This window comes from Stigmatopora argus, chromosome 20 (genome assembly GCF_051989625.1).
Source record: "Stigmatopora argus isolate UIUO_Sarg chromosome 20, RoL_Sarg_1.0, whole genome shotgun sequence".
Lineage (NCBI taxonomy): Eukaryota > Metazoa > Chordata > Actinopteri > Syngnathiformes > Syngnathidae > Stigmatopora > Stigmatopora argus.
The window spans coordinates 12904127-12923189 of record NC_135406.1 but is presented as its reverse complement, the minus strand read 5'-3'; the positions used below and the strand labels follow the sequence as shown (position 1 = coordinate 12923189).

The following is a 19063-nucleotide window of genomic DNA, read 5'->3' as shown; positions in this document are numbered from 1 at the left end:
AATGTTTGCAAAAAACTACTAGATTGGGGTATTATTCATTTTAAACAACTGCGCGATACACGTTATTGAATGAATTTGGAGTTCTTGATTTGCATACATTTTATGTGGCTTAATTGCTGTAAAGCAGTGGTCACCAAACTACGGCCCGCGGGCCGGATACGGCCCTTCAGCACATTTGGCCCGGCCCTCTGAACAATACCAGAGACGCTATCGGATTTTTTTCCTATTTGGCCTTGAAGACTGGGATGTTTTAATCTTGTGTTTGGTTCATTGCACCCCCGCTTAGCCCACAAATCATCAAAGTGAAGTGGGGCTTCACATTGCTTCTTTGGTGACACGCGTGGGGAGAGTGTTTCCCTTTGATGCATGCGGGCACGTCCACCGGTGCATGCGCGAGCAGTGTTACCGAGACATCTGGACGATCGCAGGAGAGGGCGGAGCCCTGGAACCATCGCGGACTATTCAAGCATATAAAAACTGCAACCTGTTTGAGAATTGTTCTTTTTGACCCACAGCGGTGGAGGGGAGCAACTCTGAATTGGATTTATATATTAGGAATAAATATCTTCTATGAAGAACCCAGAGAGAGTTATTCAGTTATTATTTATTTCCTAAATAGTTTTATTTCTTTCCCGTTTTTTCAGTGAAGAACTCAGAGAGGGTTATTTAGTTATTATTTATTTCATTAATAGTGTTATTATTTGTTCCCTGACTATTTTTTCTGTAAAGAACCTGGAAAGGGTTATTTGGTTTTGTGGCTTTCTGGAAAACAATAACAAATTTAAGCTCCCCTACGATCGTCACACTTTTTCTGTTACAAACTGACACCAGCCCCCCATCAGAGAAGGGAAAATGTATGTGGCCCTCACAGGAAAAAGTTTGGGGACCCCTGCTATAAAGGGTACAGGCTTAATATATTAATCCTTGCGAACAGGGGGGAGATGGTGGTTCAATTCTATTTAAAAATATACATTTATTCATTTGTTTCTGAATGTGAATGTAACTATTGCAGGGAACGAGAGCCCTTTTTTGTGTGCCAGGCCGGAGAGGTGGGTTTTTTTAAACTCCTGTGAATAATCCAGCTTGGTTTTCCATTTGTATTTTTTTCCTTTTTTTTAGGTTACCCAGGCTTTCTATTGTTTTGGAATCCAGTCTACCTTGTTATGTTCACTTGTGAGAAGTAAGTAAAGTTTGTATATGGAGGAAGCCAGTCTAGCTATTTATTACAGTACAGTAATACCTCGACATACGAGCAATTTGAGATACGAGTAAAATTTCTAGCAAATATATATCTTGAGATATGAGACAAATTTTGATATACGAGCATACAGCGGACCCGAGAGGCTGCTCATAAGAACATCATGGGCACTGTCTTTCCCGTCGCAAGGCCCTCGTGTAATGTCTCCACGAGCACTGGCCGAAGGGTTGCATTTTTTCAGTGATTTTTCCCGTTAGCCAATGCGAATGGCGGAGGAGTTTGCTCGATAATACGAGATGAGTATACTACTTCTCCTTGGCAAATGGTCCTGTGTTATCCTATTGTGAGGATATTTGTGTGCATCATTTTGGGAATATTTTGAAGGGAAGACAAAATCAAACAACTGTCAATATTGACTGGCAAATAGAGCCAACCCGGGAGAAGAAAGGTATCAAATGTCAAACAAAATTAGAATTAAGTTTAGTGTTAGGTTCGATTAAACTTATTTTTGAGTGTGTCTGCATCGTAATCCAAGTTCATTTAAATTTGTTTGTTATGTTACGAGCGTGTTGCCGTGCAAAGAGTAATTTTACTACTATTAAACACATTTTAGTACTATTAAACCACTAGCTATTTGTTACTTTGTTGACAGATGGCAAATTAGAACAAATAAAAATGTTTTTCCAATACAATATCCTGTTTTTGGTGTTTTTTTAGAGGCTTGGAATAAACTAATTTTTTTTTAGTTCATGTCAATGGGAAACGTTCTTTCGAGTTACGAGAATATCGACATACGAGCTCAGTCCCGGAACCAATTAAGCTCGTTTGGAGTACGTATCCTACTTGATGATGGAGCCCATCCCCCACACAGTTCCTGTTGTTTTGTTTGGTCGGGTATGCACTTTGCTAGTAACATCTAGTGTTGTGCAGAACATTAATGCAGTCATTAAAAATTTGCATGAAACTGCTAATTGGGAAGTAGAGAGTCAGAATTTTAAATCTTGTGATAATTTTTTGTTCTTAGTTTGTCGAGATAATGATTTTAAACAAACAAAAAAGTCTGAACAAAGGCACAAATCAAAATACAACTACAACAAAATAGCAATTCTCTAGAAATCACATTTTTATAATCTCTAACAAAATTATGTTTCGAAAAATTGAAAACCAAATAGAGAGTATTTTTGAAAAAATACAAAGTTAAAAAAGGGAAACGCACACCTGAAAACCGCCTCTTCAGAATTAAATAAATTGAAACACTCAGGAATTAACATCAACATGTACTTATTACTTTTACTTAATTGAACAAAGTCAGATGCTTGAGGACGTAAACAGTCTGCAAAAATTCAAGCAGTGAAATTGCGTGAAAAAACTTTAACCCAGATTAATATTAAATACATATTTAGTTTTGACAGAGACAGGAAGCTCTGCTCGCACAGAGCATCAAAGACTTGATTGAAAATCTTATTGTTCCTCTCCACGGAAATCTTTAGTAAAAGGCAAAAGATTTGTGCGATTTGAAGAGAAGCAAGAGTTTATTGATGAAGAATTGACAGAACGAACTACGTCTATCTACGCAATAGTAGTTTATTACAGGCTAAAGCACTAAAAACTAGTGTGTGGTTCCAATCCATTGAGCAGCCAATCACATTGCAGAAACTGTATTATGCAGCCAATCACGTTTCAGCACCTGTATTAGGCAGCCGGGGGATTGGAGAGCGTTGTGATATAATATGATCCAGGGCATACGTGCATCCTTTGGGTGTAAATGGGTTGGACTTAATGTTGTAGTGAAATTAGTAATTAAACCAAATGATCCAAAATAGAGGTGTGATCGTGAGCCCGACCCCGCCTCTCTCACAGACTTTTTTTTTAAATAGATGTTTATAACAATGTATAATGAAACGATGTGTTCACTAAACTAACAATACTTGTGATAAAATAAATAATTTGGATTAAACAGGAGTTGCAGAGCCAGAGCATGCTTTAAGCACGTCACGTGAAGGCTGCCTGCCCTCTTAATAATCTTCCCGTCCGCAAGTCCGCATCTATTTTGACCTGGTATCCCCAATATGGTGGAGCAAGAAGTTAAGGATAAACTACAGACAGGAGAAGTGAAATGACAAATGCACCGGTAAAAGTGAGGTGTGGAAAAGCTTCAAAATGATTGTTGAATATGCTACAGAAACTTACGTTGGTTTCGCTGAATGTAGTCAATGTGGCGTTTTGCTTTCATATTACAGCAAAACCTCGACACTGAGCAGTCATTTAAACAAGCTGTACTGGCAAAAATGATGATTGTCAAACCTATATATTATTATATAAGATGTGAATGTTTATACAGTCTTGTTGAACTTAGATTTTGTTAGAAAAGAAAGGCTTTAATTTGTTAATTTAAATCAACCCTCATCCTCATGAATAATATATGAAATTTCAGATTCGCTTCTGTCGTTTCAATCATTAAACTTAGGAATTTCAAGAGTAAGTATATGTATTTTGACAAATAGAGAGGGTTGCATCTCTCATGGAGATACTGCAATACCAGGATGATGCGTGGAGTGGAAGGATCAAGCTCCTATTCCATCACCTAGTCCCAAATATCAATTCAATATATGGTCCCCATTTAGGAGACATAACAGATATTAAACAGATAAGAAGAGATACTACACTTGATCTTAGTCAATAGGCCGAGAAGCGATATTCCTTAAACAGGCGCAAAGGACGACTTCATTCCAGATAATTCAACCTAAAATAGTGGAAACACACGTTGGATGTCAATAGTAACATACATTTACGTATACAACAAACTACAACGACACACGTTTAGTGTGATAACAGGGAAACTCATCTCATCCCATTTTCTGAACCGCTTTATCCTCATTAGGGTTTGCAGGGGGTGCTGGAGCCAATCCCAGCTGTCTCCGGGCCAGAGGCGGGGGACACCCTGAATCGGTGGCCAGCCGATCGCAGGGCACAAGGAGACGGACAACCATGCAGTCTCACACCCATACCTAGGGGCAATTTAGCGTGTCCAATCAGCCTACCATGTATGTTTTTCTGAATGTGGGAGGAAACCCACACAGGGAGAACATGCAAACTCCACACAGGTGGACGTTACCTGGATTGCTGCACTTGTCATAAAGCGAATTGGACGAGATTGATTTTGTTCTTTTTCATACCAAGCTGCACCAGGGTGGAATTATATTTGTTATAAAAAGGAATTATTAACATTTAGGCATAATGGAATTAGATTGTGTGCAAATATATTATAAAAAGGGGGAATGTCAGGATTATTTCATATTATAAGTTTGCTTGCAACAAAGAATATGCTTTGCTTTACCATTAAACTTACGTTGCTATATTTGCTTAAAGTAAAATGATGTATAAATGCTTTGCTCCTGATAGCCTAAGTTAGACTAAACAAAGAGAAGCCAAACGCCTTGGACTACTTGGAGCGGACTAAACAAAGATGATCCAGAACACCTTGAACTGCACCTGCATCCACCACAGACACACCCATAAGACTTCCAGACCTTCAATTGTCACCTCAACGGGAGAGCCTTGGCTCCGACTTCCATCGCAGCGAACCCCAAATCTAGCCTCTTGTTGGAACTTTTCGATTCCAAAAGGGGGACTAAAGGGTGCATTTGAAACGTAAGAAAGTTCAGTACCATAAAAACACGTACAGAACTCTGCCCAGCATGCATCACCATCAGCAAAACTGCCCATAACCACACCGTCAGTGGCTCCCAGTCCCCAGCTGTCTACAGGGTTGTGTCAGCATGAAGATAACCCTGAGCCTCCCATGGATAAACTCTCTTCTTCCCATCTGGACCCTCAATGAGATAGAAGCCATTATTTGTATCGCATTGACAGTCACATAGCGCTATGTTTATTAAAGTTGTCACATTTCTGCCTGTTTTCATTAATTAGCTCTTGAACCATTTGGACAAACATGCGGGTGAAGAGCACTAAGGTAGTGTGGCCGAGCGGTCCAAGGCGCTGGATTTAGGCTCCAGTCTCTCAGGAGGCGTGGGTTCAAATCCCACCACTGCCATTAACTCATGGGCTGATTTTTGTTCTTTCACCAATTTTGTTATACGCAGCTGTGTATGATGACAATAAAGGCTTTTGATTTGACTTTTTGAACAATCAACAGACTTTTACTCTTCAGGCGGTATTTAAGATGAATGAATGATCATGCAAATTGCTGCTCTACTTGTGAAAAATTCAGTTTACGAAACATCTTCTGGAACCAATTATTTTCTTAAGTAGATGTAACACTGCATTGGTTGATCATGGTATGAAATTCCTTTATCTTAGATCCAGTGGATGTATAGCACAACTCCAACCACCACCACTACTACTACTACTACTACATACCTGTCAACCTGGGCCAATTCCTCCCCGTATTAATGATTGGAATTCCCCGTATTAAGCAATAGAAAACCGTACAAATGCAACGCGGCACATATTTACTCACATAGGGTGCACGTAAAAGTGTTATGGTCGCGCCGCGTTGTCGTGACGCGACCGTGAATGTATTCGGACCCAAGCGCTATGACTCATAGCTGCTTAAATAACGAAACAGGAAATTATTCAATTATTTCCTGTTTCGTGTGAAAGGGGAATGCGTGGGCGCATATCATGCTTAAAGCATGACAATATTAGCAGTTGACGATGACGTTTTCGTCTGCTACCAGTGACCGAGACGATCCGGATTAGAGCCAAAATGCGTAAAACGAGATCCGTTTTACAAAAAACGTACTTTAAAAAAATCCCGTGCACAAGTTGTTATACGGCGTACACAATTTGAAATGATCAAAAAACGTATAAAATACGGGAAAAACGTATAAGTTGACAGGTATGCTACTACTACTACTACCACCACCACTAGTACTACTACTACTACCACCACCACTACTACTACTACCACCACTACTACTACCACTACTACTACTACTACCACTACCACTACCACTACCACTACCACTACCACTACCACTACCACTACCACTACCACTACCACTACCACTACTACTACTACTACTACTACTACCACTACTACTACTACTACTACTACTACTACTACTACTACCACTACCACTACTACCACTACCACTACTACTACTACTACTACTACCACTACCACTACTACTACCAGTACTACTACTACTACCATTACAAATGCTACCACTACTACTACTACTACTACCACTACTACTACTACCACCACCACCACTACTACTACTACTACTACTACTACCACTACTACTACTACTACCACTACTACCACTACTACTACTACTACCACTTCTACTACTACTACTACCACTACTACTAATACTACTACTACTACCAATACTACTACTACTACCACTACTACTACTACTACTACTACCACTTCTACTACTACTACCACTACTACTAATACTACTACCAATACTACTACTACTACTACTACTACCACTACTACTACCACTACTACTACAACTACCACTACTACTACTACTACCACTACCATTACTACTACTACTACTACTACCACTACTACTACCACTACTACTACTACCACTACTACTACTACCACTACTACCACTACTACTACTACTACTACCAGTACTACTAATACTACTACTACTTATACTACTACAAACACTTCTACTACTACTACCACTACTACTACTACTACCACTACTACTACTACCACTACTACTACTACCATTACTACTACTACTACTACTACTACTGCGCCTTAATGTGCATAATATATAAAACCAATTTTAATAAAAGCCATTCTTTGAAGGGGCGGCTTTTATGTTGATATTAGTACACATACACGACACCCTCTGATCTCGCCGCCAGGTGGTCACGTGGTTCACGCCGGCCCAGATACAGTGGTACTGTCAGGCCCCAGACGAGATTGGTGGCTGGTTGCGCCCGCCACCCAACCACAGGCCCTGCCTCTAATGACTCGAGGGCTGCCAGGTGTGAGTCATTAGCCAGTGAGGAGTATTTAAGGCCACCTGGAACAGGACCACGCTGCGGGATCGTCTGATCTGCTCACAGTGAGGTACCCTCTTGTATTTTCTCGCCTTCCTTCATTGATATACGACCTCTTGTTTTGCTCCCAGGATTCCGACTACCCTCGGCCTCCACGACCACGACCACGGATACGACTAACGACGCGCCGACGCCATCCCCTCAGGCGCCTGGCCTTCCACTTGGATCATTCTAATAAAGATTCGAGAACCAGACTCACAGCCCTCGCCTGCTTTGGGGTCTTCCACTCCCCGATCATAACAGCACGATCCCGCCAACGATGGACCCCGCGGGCGCAGGCCAGGCCCCCGCCGACCCAATTTCGCAGGTCGTGGAACAGCATACCCAAGCTATTGCGTACCTCTGTTCTAAGGTATCGAGCATGGCTGAGACCCTGGATGACATACGAGCACTACTCAATTCTTTGCCTCACTCACCAAGTGCACAGCTAACCCCAGCCGCTCCCCTGGTAACACCGATATCGCCGCAACAGGGACTTAAGGCCCCCCCACCCACCTCCTATGGTGGAGATCTCGGCGCATGCCGGCGCTTCCTGGTTCAATGCCAGTTGGTGTTTGAACAACCAAGCCTCACCTACACCTCGGACCGAGCCAAGATCGCTTTCCTGATCGGCTGCCTTCGTGATGAGGCCCTAGCCTGGGCGAGCGCCGAATGGGAGCGGTGCTCCCACATTTGTACCTCCTACGACTTATTTACCGCAGAGATGCGAAAGATCTTCGACCACCCGGTGGGCGGCCGGGAGGCAGCCGGGCGCTTAAGAGCTCTCAGACAAGGCGTCCGGAGCGTCGCAAAATACTCGGTCGAATTCCGCATTTTAGCCGCCGAGAGTGCCTTTAATGACTCCGCCCTCCAGGACGCATTTCTGGAGGGGCTGAATGTGGAGATGCGGGAGGAGCTGGCGATCCGAGAGGAACCAGGGTCTCTCGACGCGCTCGTGGAATTGGCCATCCGGATCGACAGCCAACTAGAGAGACAACGAGGGCAGCAGCGAGGTGACTCGCAGGTGGGCGCCATGGTTGGACTTCGGCGCCTGCTTCCGGGTTCCCCCGCAGCGGCTGCGCCTCCCCCTCCTGTGGTGACGTCAGAACCCATGCAAATTGGTCGCGCTGGAGCGTCCGAGGAGGAACCCCCGCGACGCCGCCGGCAGGTCCTATGCTTCTATTGCGGCAAGGGGGGCCATGTCTCGCCATCATGCCCTGCCCGCCCGGTAAAAGCAAGGGCTCACCAGTAGGAAGGGAGGTCATGGTGAGCCTGGCAGTTGGGGAAGCCTCCCGTCGATTTGTTTTACCAGCATCTCTTTCTTGGGGGGGAAGAGATCACACCACCACTGCCCTGATCGACTGCGGTGCGGACGAGAGTTTTATCGACCGCTCCGTGGCCGCTAAACTGGGCATCGGGACTCGGGTTATTGAGAGACCCCTAAGTATAACGGCACTGGATGGGCGTTCTCTAGGCAGAGTGGAGCGACGGACGGACCCTGTTCTACTCCGCCTATCCGGTAATCACCAGGAGATGGCGTGCTTCTACCTCTTGGACTGCCCGGAGGCGTCTATTGTTCTGGGCCTACCGTGGTTAAGAGAGCACAATCCGGTGATCGACTGGGGGGGACCCAACGTGGTAGCCTGGAGCCCGGCATGCCATACCAAGTGCCTCCAGGCAGCCCACGTACCCCCAGTGTCACCGCCGAGGAAGGATGCCCCTGACCTATCAACAGTGCCCGAGTGCTATCGGGACCTTTCACGGGTGTTTAGCGAGGACCAGGCCTCAGCACTCCCCCCACATCGCCCTTATGACTGTGCCATTGACTTATTGCCTGGTGCTTCCCTTCCTAGGCGCCGGCTCTACAACATCTCCAGGCCGGAGCGGGAGGCACTGGATAACTACATCTCCCAGGCGTTGGCCTCTGGACAGATTCGCCCTTCCTCCTCCCCTGTCGGGGCGGGGTTTTTTTTTGTCGACAAGAAGGACGGCTCGCTGCGCCCCTGTGTCGACTACCGAGGCCTGAATGAGATCACGGTCAGGAACGCGTACCCGTTGCCACTCATCGACTCGGCTTTTACCCCGCTACATGGCGCTTGCATTTTTACTAAACTAGACCTCCGAAATGCATACCATCTGGTCCGGATTCGGGAGGGGGACGAATGGAAGACGGCCTTTTCCACCCCCCAGGGACATTTCGAATATCTGGTAATGCCTTTTGGGCTCTGCAATGCCCCGGGGGTGTTCCAGTCCCTGATCAATGACGTCCTCCGGGACTTGTTGAACCGATTTGTATTTGTTTACCTGGATGACATTTTGATTTTTTCACGAAGCCTCGAGGAGCATGTGCAGCATGTGCGCCAGGTGTTGCAACGCCTCCTAGAGAACCGCCTATTCGCCAAGGCTGAAAAGTGCGAGTTTCACGTCTCGGAGACCACCTTTCTGGGGTACGTGGTGGCCGCCGGGGAGATGCGGATGGATGCCAAGAAGGTGGAGGCCGTTACTCAGTGGCCCAGGCCCAAGGGGAGAAGGGAGTTGCAACGTTTTTTGGGGTTCGCTAACTACTACAGACGTTTCATCAGGAACTATAGCCGCGTCGCCGCACCCCTCACAGCACTCACATCCACGAAACTCCCGTTTTGTTGGTCAGACGCAGCGGAGGCGGCATTCAGTGACCTGAAGTCCCGTTTCACTGTTGCTCCCGTCCTCGCCCACCCCGATCCTAAGTTGCAGTTCCAGGTGGAGGTCGACGCCTCGGAGGTGGGGGTCGGCGCTGTCCTCTCCCAGCGCAAACAGGCGGATGGGAAGATGCACCCCTGCGCCTTCTTTTCCCGTAGGCTGTCTCCAGCTGAACGCAACTACGGCATTGGTGACAGGGAACTGCTCGCGGTGAAGATGGCCCTGGAGGAGTGGCGTCACCACCTCGAGGGGGCTAGCCAGCCGTTCACGGTTCTGACTGACCACAAGAACCTGCAATATCTCTGGTCGGCCCGGAGGCTAAACCCTCGCCAGGCCAGGTGGACCATGTTTTTCAGTAGATTTAATTTCACACTTAACTATATCCCAGGTTCCAGGAATGGGAAGTCGGATGCGCTATCCCGTGTTTTTCAGTCCCCGGATTCGGAGGAGGAGCCCCCAACGATCCACCCCACCTTCCACGTTTCCCAGATCAAGCCGGTCAAGACAAGTCCTCTGTCCCCCCCTAACCCTCCCCCACCCCCTCCGCTGATGATCGAGGGGGGCCCGGCGTTTCTGGTAGAACGCCTTTTGGACGTCCGCCGCCGGGGTCGCGGCCTGCACTACCTGGTGGACTGGAAGGGGTATGGTCCTGAGGAGCGTAGCTGGGTTCCTGCCCGCCACATCCTCGCCGGGGACCTCATCAGGGACTTCCACCGGGAACACCCGGGGGCCCTTCGTCGCGGGCCAGGTGGCCCGCGTAGGGGGGGAGGTACTGTCAGGCCCCAGACGAGATTGGTGGCTGGTTGCGCCCGCCACCCAACCACAGGCCCTGCCTCTAATGACTCGAGGGCTGCCAGGTGTGAGTCATTAGCCAGTGAGGAGTATTTAAGGCCACCTGGAACAGGACCACGCTGCGGGATCGTCTGATCTGCTCACAGTGAGGTACCCTCTTGTATTTTCTCGCCTTCCTTCATTGATATACGACCTCTTGTTTTGCTCCCAGGCTTCCGACTACCCTCGGCCTCCACGACCACGACCACGGATACGACTAACGACGCGCCGACGCCATCCCCTCAGGCGCCTGGCCTTCCACTTGGATCATTCTAATAAAGATTCGAGAACCAGACTCACAGCCCTCGCCTGCTTTGGGGTCTTCCACTCCCCGATCATAACAGGTACCTCGTCATACGACCGCTCATCATACAAAATGCTCGTCTTACGGGGGAAATTTCGATCGAATAATTCGCCCGTGATGCGGTCAAAATTTCGTTATGCGGCCAAGCCAGGTGGCCATGGCATTTTTTTTTTGCATATCTTTCGTGTACGTATAACAATATTTACGAGCACCGGATGAGCTATTCAGACCAGGAAACGCACAACGCCCATGCGCGGGGAAAAGAGGGCTTTCTGGGTAATGAAGTATACTCGTGCTCGCAACAGGATCCCCGGTAGCAACTCTATCATAGGCGCCGTTCGAGGGGATGCGAACACAGATGCTACAAGCTAAAAGGAGCCGCTAGCCAGCGCCCCTGAAGCTCCCATGAGCAGCGGGGCGATCGCTGATAAAAGACTCTGCTCGTTGGCTGCTCATAAGAACATCGGGGGCACTGGCTCGCAACAGCATCCCCGGTAGCAACTCTATCATAGTCGCCGTTCGAGGGGATGCGAACACAGATGCTACAAGCTAAAATGAGCCGCTAGCCAGCGCCCCCGAAGCTCCCATGAGCAGCGGTGCGATCGCTGATAAGACTGCTGCTCGTTGGCAAGTGGTCGTGTGTTCTCCGATTGTGAGGACATTTGTGTGCATCATTTTCGGAATATTTTGAAGGGAATAGTACGACAGCAAACAGCCCATGGATAGCGAACGTGAGGGTGGAGTGTTTGTTCTGTTTACGAGTGCGTTGTGTGGAAGAAAAAAAAACGAAGCCTCTCTCCCCTCGGCGAAATCCGCCCAATTTTAGTTAGATTAAACACTTTATTTCTATTAAACCACTCGTTATTTATTACTTTGTCAATATATGGCGAATTATAAGAAATAAAACATTTTTTTCAATCCAATATCCTGTTTTTGGTGTTTTTTTCAGAGAGTTGGAACGAATTAATTTGTTTCCCATTCATTTCAATGGGAAACTTTACCTCGAGTTACGAGAATCTTGTCATACGAGCTCAGTCCCGGAACGGATTAAGCTCGTATGTCGAGGTACCACTGTAGTTCCAAACACAACCAGCCCTGCAGTGTATTTCTAAAGGGACGGAGAGCAACAATTGCCACATTTCATGGTAAAAACACCTGACTTTGTTAAATGAAGTAGTGATAAAGTACCATGTAATATGTCAATTGAATGATCAATTAACACTTGATTATAAACCCACTGCTTAGTTCATGAATGTTTTAACTTATATTACTCTGAAGATGAGGTTTTTCTGTCAACAGGTTCCAGATGTTTGTTTCCCATTTTTAACTTTGTATTAAAAAAGAAAATTCTATTTGATATTCAGATTTTCAAAGCATCATTTTGTTATAGATTATAAAAATATGATTTGTAGAGAAGTGCTATTTTGTTCTAGTTGTATTTTGAGTTGTGCCTTTTTTCAGACCTTTTTTGTTTTGTTGTCACGCTTTCTGAACAAAGCCACACTTAAAAACTCATATAAGAACCCACACTTGTGAGACACTTTATTCCTATTCTATTCGTGGTAAAAAAAATCATGGCATCATGTGACTCCACACTGTTTTCATTTGTACTGGTTCGCCAGATGTAATTCACCTATGAAGTTACATGCCTCGATCCTAGGCCTTCCCGCATAACCTGCCAAAAAAATCACTGTTGTTTTCACTTTTTATTTTACTTGTCTTTTTTTTATTACTTTGATACTGCTGAAAAATCTGCTCTGCAGGCATACAAATCTAGAATATACTTGTTACTTCATGCTGAGGTAATCAATTGTTACTTTTCATGGGCAATATTTGAAGCAAATGACCAACAATGCAAGGAATTAAATATAATTAATCAATTATAGATTTTTAATCATTGGAATGAATATTGCAAAAAATAACTATAGCTCTATAGCTATCGTAAATTAAGGTGTGTTGTTGGAATTATGTTTAAAAAGTGCCTTCTAAATTATAGACCCCTTCAAGGATTTTTTAAATTTCCATTACTATTTATTTCAAATGTGCAGAAAGTCCAACTCCCTAGAACAAAAGGGCACACACATTAAAAAAATAGCTCCCATTTGTCAATATCACAAATCCATTTCACACAAAAAACTCAATTCACATATAACAATCCTCTTTTCTCAAAAAGTAAAACCCAGTAAATAAACTTCCTGTGTTCAATGAGTACTGTTGTGTTCAATAGATTCAGTTTTTCATTGAGTTATTTTAACTTGTTCTATTAGAAAACTTCTCTTGTTTCTCTTTAAATCAAACAAATCTTTCTTTCACCTTTTTAAGATTTCTGTGGTTAAGAACTTCCAAGCGCCGAGTCTAGTGTGGCCGAGCGGCCCAAGGTGTTTCTCCATGACAAAGCCTTGATTCTTTACATTCATGTCAAATTCATTCATTCATTTTCTGTACCCTCTGCCTCATTCACATTGAATGTCAGAAAATGATGATCATAAATAATCATATAATCAATGTATTTTAAGTTTATGTAGAATAGTTTTTTACTGGACAGTATTTTCTTGGCTCCTTTTCTGAAGTTTCAGATGAGGAGTTGTGGTACAAGTTACATAAATTGATGCAAAACAGAATCATCGTCTTCAACACCACAGTAATCAGCGAAAACATTTGAAGTTTATTTACTAGGTTTCGATTTGTGAGAGAGGAGGATTGTTGTGATATGGGAATCGAGTCTGTGTGAAATGAGCTTGTGGTATTTTCAAATGGGATGTACTTTTATTCTATTTCTTTTAAATGTGTGGATCCTTTAGGATTTTCTCTTTTAGCAATTGGGAAAAGCAACTGTAATGTGTCACTGTCAATCATGAGTTACTGAAAATGCACATTTGAAATAAATAAATCGTACTGCAAAATGAAACATTTCTCGAAGGTGTCTATAACCCAAAAGAGACTTTTTAAACAATTTCCAAAACGGGCCGTAATTTGTGACTCATAGTCATGTTTTAGTATACACTTCTGCAATATTGAATATTTAGTGAAAGTATTGATAAATGTCTGATAAACATTCATAATTATTTAGTTACATTTACATTTACTAACCGAGTGGTTAGCACGTTGGCCTTACAGTTCCGAGGTCATGGGTTCAAAATACACACAAGAACCCACACAGGTGAAAAACCATAGTCAGGACGAATGTACTCAATGGACGTTTTCCACTTTTAGTCCTTTGCGTGTGATTTTATCTAATCCAAGAGTGTTGGCTCAGCAGATTTAACTCGTCAGTGACGTTAAATGGCGATCTGACAAAAGTAAACACATTATAAGTTATTTTCCCAGTTAATTTTCGTTCATTTTCACTTTTTGAACTTGTGTTTTCTGTTTATTTCTTAATTACTATCGCCTTTTTTTAAATATAAGAAAATGTGAAATGTGAATTTCATTGCAGGGTTCAAACTTAGTCAGGACCACCGCCTTTTCTTATGTTTACAACTAATTGGGATAGGGCCCAACAACCACACGAGCCCCATGAGGATAAGCAATACAGAAGATGAACAAATGAACATTTTACACACCGCTCATGTAATCAAAAAGTTCCCTTTTTAACAAGACATGCAACCATTCCATAAACGTGTAGGCAAATCCAATCATTGTAACAACCAACCACATCTACTCGAATGTAAAATAATAAAAACTAGCTTCATAAGATATTGCAAGGCTGGCGAAAAAGACACAAAGAGCCAAATTTTAAAACTGTCTGACTGAACCCTTATGGTCCCCTTAAATTATAAACGCGTTGTTGATTCGTTTCCTGTCTCTTATGTCTTACACTCTACTGGGACCATGAAAAAAGTGCTAAAACAGTGAATTTCACTGGATTCATCTGTTGAAGGCATTTTTTCATTGATAATACGGTTCCAGACTCTGGGTTAAAAGTTCTCTTTAGATTTTTTGTCCGAACATTGTCACCTACCGGAAATGTATCTTGATGAAAATATTTGGAAAAACTCAAATCTGGTGCTGTGGTTTTTGCTTGTTTAAGCATGTGCTGCTCCCGCTCTGACAAAGAAGTGGGTTGTATTTGAAGAAATTCTTCAATTGCACAGTCATCACTGACATTAAAGTTCGCTGACCAGAATGTCAAATGTTTGATGTTTGATATAGCTTTCGCGAAAATGTATAAACTACCATTTCAGATGATCATGCTGGATCAAAATGATAGTGCATTTTTTTAAATCTCAGCTATGATTTTGCATTCAAATATTTTTTTCTTTGATTGACGAGGTTTTTTTTATTATAGTGAGGTTATGAATTGTTTGAATGCACATCAATATTTAGACCAAGGGATTTCTTTTTATTGAATAATAAGACAATAATTACAAATAGAATCAATGTACCTCCATTAAAGTAGTTTAACAATATACTCGTGATGAAAAAATAATCCAGAATTATCAGAGAAGAGTTATTTTTTTCAATGATCCACAAACTGGTTCTTTTTAATTCTGCTGGGCAAAATGCCACCCACCTACTACTTCATGTTTGGCAACTAGCACCTTCTTAGGCTACTGTAGCACCATCTTTGCAGTGATGTGAACGACTGTTGAAGGAAGAGCACTCTGTCTTCCTTCTCGGGTGCGATTAATTTCGGATGTGGAAGATGTTGGGTGTCCAAATACAGGCTGGAGGCGAGAAACAATGACTTCAAAGCTTTTATTACAGAATATTCTGAGCACAGGTGAACCACAGGCAAGGCTGTCGTCCACAAATGCGCCGAGACAGACAACATACATTCATTCACCTTTATTCTCTCAAGAGGGTGGTACCGAAACCGAACAGGGATGGGATTTTCCCCTACTTCAGACAGTAAGCTATTTGTTATGAACCGGCAAATAGAAGATAACGACAATGTTGCAAGTCTTCCAGGATAAGCCATTTGTTATGAACCGGCAAATAGAAGATAACGACAATGTTGCAAGTGTTCAAGGACACATCTGGCTACAGGACAGAGCTCTACAAAGGAGAAGCTTGAGACTCATGGAGTCATGACTATAAACAGGCAAAATACACATTTCAATATGAGACCCACTTCACGACCCAGCTATTTACAAAGCCCCTCTTTTTAGGCAATTAATCAAATATTTGTCCCAATAATATTGGGACAAATATTCGATATATATATATATATATATATATATATATATATATATATATATATATATATATATATATATATATATATATATATATACATACATATATCAGTGGCGGGCCGTCAGGGCCTTCAAGGCCTTCTCTGCTGGCCTCGGAAATATCTGAATCATATTATATTTTGTCCATCAATACTTATTATTCCAAATGGTCTGTTAGCTTCCTTTCATTGCTTTTCCCCCTGGTTAAACTGCTTCCAGATGTGTGTTTTCATATTGAAGCATTTAACCAATCACATTTCAGCCATTATTTGTTGCCAGATCAGATCTGCCTCAAAGCCTTCACAATCAGTTCTTGCGGGCTCTGCTGCATTCAACTAGACTGTTGCTTTTAACCAATCAGATTTCGAGTTGGCAACCCCACAATGATCTTTCAAACTATGATTGGCTAGTAGGCGGGCCAAAGCAGTACCCGAGGCAGCCGAGATCGCAAACTCCACCCACAATGGCCGACAGAAGCAAAAACAAATGGATTCTGTTTGCTCCCAAAGCTATTTTCCAGACGGACTTTTCCAGAAAAAAATGGACATCATTAAGAAAGGGCGGTCAACTCCGACGCTAGCAAGCCTGTTACAGCCTTCCTGGCTGTAACCAATATTGCTAGCAATATTGCCCGTGAAACGCTTACCACTCTCACGCGCATAAATGGTGTGTGCGGCACTTTCAGCGCGCTAACTTAGCTCCACAAGCAAATAGTATATTGTTGTGTTGATTTAAAGCTATTTTCAAAATGGACTATGCCGGAAATATGACAGGACAGGCTCGACTTTCATCATTAGCTTCGATGGCGATAGGAAAGAAGGAAGAAAGAAAGGAGGATGGATATTGTGTAAAAACGATTTTTGGTGAGTAAAATCAATTGAAAAGCAATGAAAGGAAGCTAACAGACCATTTGGAGAGAGAGGATATATATTGGTATATGAAGTCAAATGTCTCTTGTTTGTTATTGATGTTATACGATTACTCAATCTTGGCTTGAAACTTGTCGTTGATTGTCCATTGTTTTCACTGGTGTGTCACCCAACTGTTTTTCCATGTCTGTGTATTTATTCTTGTGTTCTACGTCTTTTGGTACTTTTTTGTTGTTGTAATTTTGGATTCTGGGCTTATATGTTTTCAATTTGCTTTTGGTGTCTTTAATTAAAACCCTTTGATATACCTTAGTGATGGGACGATGCTACCTCAAGGATTGTATTGACACACTGTGTCGGCACTGTATTGAAACCGTGTTGGTCATCCAAATACGTAGTGACCCTTGCAGTAGTTATAAAATCATTGCAGGTAAAAAAAATCCATGTTTTTTTTAATTCCAAACGGAGTTCATAAGTAAAATAGATCAAATTTGAGTTACAATTTTTAACTTATGTCCACATTTTTGTTAACTGGTAAATCATGTGACATAAAAGTGGTTATTCCGTTTTGCCTTGCACGATCAAAATGATTCCACACTGGGGAAAACTTCTCAGAACGAGCCGAAATTACGCCAAAGTCCGTCCAACAGACCCACGACACTTTGATACAGTTTATGTCTTTAAACTATTATCACACTTTGGCCAAACGATACTTTCCCTGTACCGGTCACGTGATTCTTTCTTAAAGCTTTACACGCCCCAATATGGGCTTTCTCTCTTGAGTTATCGGCACGGTGCTGACGCACCAGCGTCTCTCGTTCCATCACCCATTTATCAGCAAAACCTGCTTTAGCTTAGCCCAGCTAGCAGCTAGCAAATAAACAAGTGGTTGACTGGCTTGTTTATACTTTAGCTTAATTTAGCTAGCAGCTATCAAAGGAATAAGTCGCCGAAGAGCTAGTCGTCCAAGAGCTTGTTTATGCTTTAGCTTAGCTAGCAGCTATCAAGGGAACAAGTCGACGAAGAACTCGTTGTAGGTTTCCTGGCTATTTTAGCTCAGCATAGCTAGCAGCTATCAAAGTCGCCGCCATCATCAGAATTCACGTGTGGAAATGTCGACAAGAACACAACTGCCAAAGCTCCAGGAGGAACTTTTTGAGGTCAAACAGGAGCATTCAACTCACGAGCAATCGACAGTTTGGAACATAACGCACGAGAAAGTTGTTCTTCATAGACTAGAAGGTGGGTACACTTTTTATTTCCATATATTCCCTTAAAGGTATTCTATTGACATGACACTATAAGTCTCAACGCGTGTTAATACTTAACAACGGCATTAAACAGTAGCTTTCCTTTTATTGTGTCCTTATCACAAACAAACAATGTATTTTTCAAATTACGCAAAGCGCGAGCGCCCCCCAGAGGCGTTCAAGAGTCATTCCTGCTACTCGCCCTCCAATTTTGGCTACATGCTTGTGTGACATAACACTTATTTGCATGCTATAAATCGAAATTTCAAATACTAGAGATATAGATGCACTAAACAACAACGAGAGCAGCGTTCAAACAACGGTGTCAAAGTTGCGGCCCGAGGGCCAAATCTGGCCCACTGCCACTCGTTGGTGTGGCTTGCGAAAGTACTTCATATTTAATGCTAAAGTTCAAATGCAGCTTCTAAATAAATAGAATACTAACTATCATCCGAAATCATCACTACATCACTCCGCACAGACATTGTTGTATGCCCTTGCAAGGCAAGAGCGCTTCACCTCATACCAGTACCATCAGAGGAGGGGATCGAGACCACCTTCGAGCGCAAGAAGGCCGAATACTTGAATCTGTGTGCCAGAAATTTGTCTGGAAATGCACCATCTACCCAGTTTGAGGTTTGCTGCCGAGGCAACGTTGGGCTTCTCCCACTGTTTTTAATCCCAACATTCATTCATTCATATTCTGATATGCTACA

At 43.2% G+C, this 19063-nt stretch overlaps 3 non-coding genes across 3 annotated transcripts; 1 reads left to right on the top strand and 2 right to left on the bottom strand.

The window, feature by feature from the left end:
- Window positions 1–2618: 2618 nt before the first annotated feature.
- LOC144066425 (U5 spliceosomal RNA) lies at window positions 2619–2730 on the bottom strand. The gene has a single exon (XR_013297590.1). It is a non-coding gene; the product is annotated as a U5 spliceosomal RNA (small nuclear RNA).
- Window positions 2731–3703: 973 nt separating this feature from the next.
- LOC144066395 (U2 spliceosomal RNA) lies at window positions 3704–3894 on the bottom strand. Its single transcript, XR_013297567.1, has one exon. It is a non-coding gene; the product is annotated as a U2 spliceosomal RNA (small nuclear RNA).
- Window positions 3895–5170: 1276 nt separating this feature from the next.
- Window positions 5171–5252, top strand: trnal-uag (transfer RNA leucine (anticodon UAG)). Its single transcript has one exon. It is a non-coding gene; the product is annotated as a tRNA-Leu (tRNA).
- The last annotated feature ends 13811 nt before the right edge of the window (window positions 5253–19063 follow it).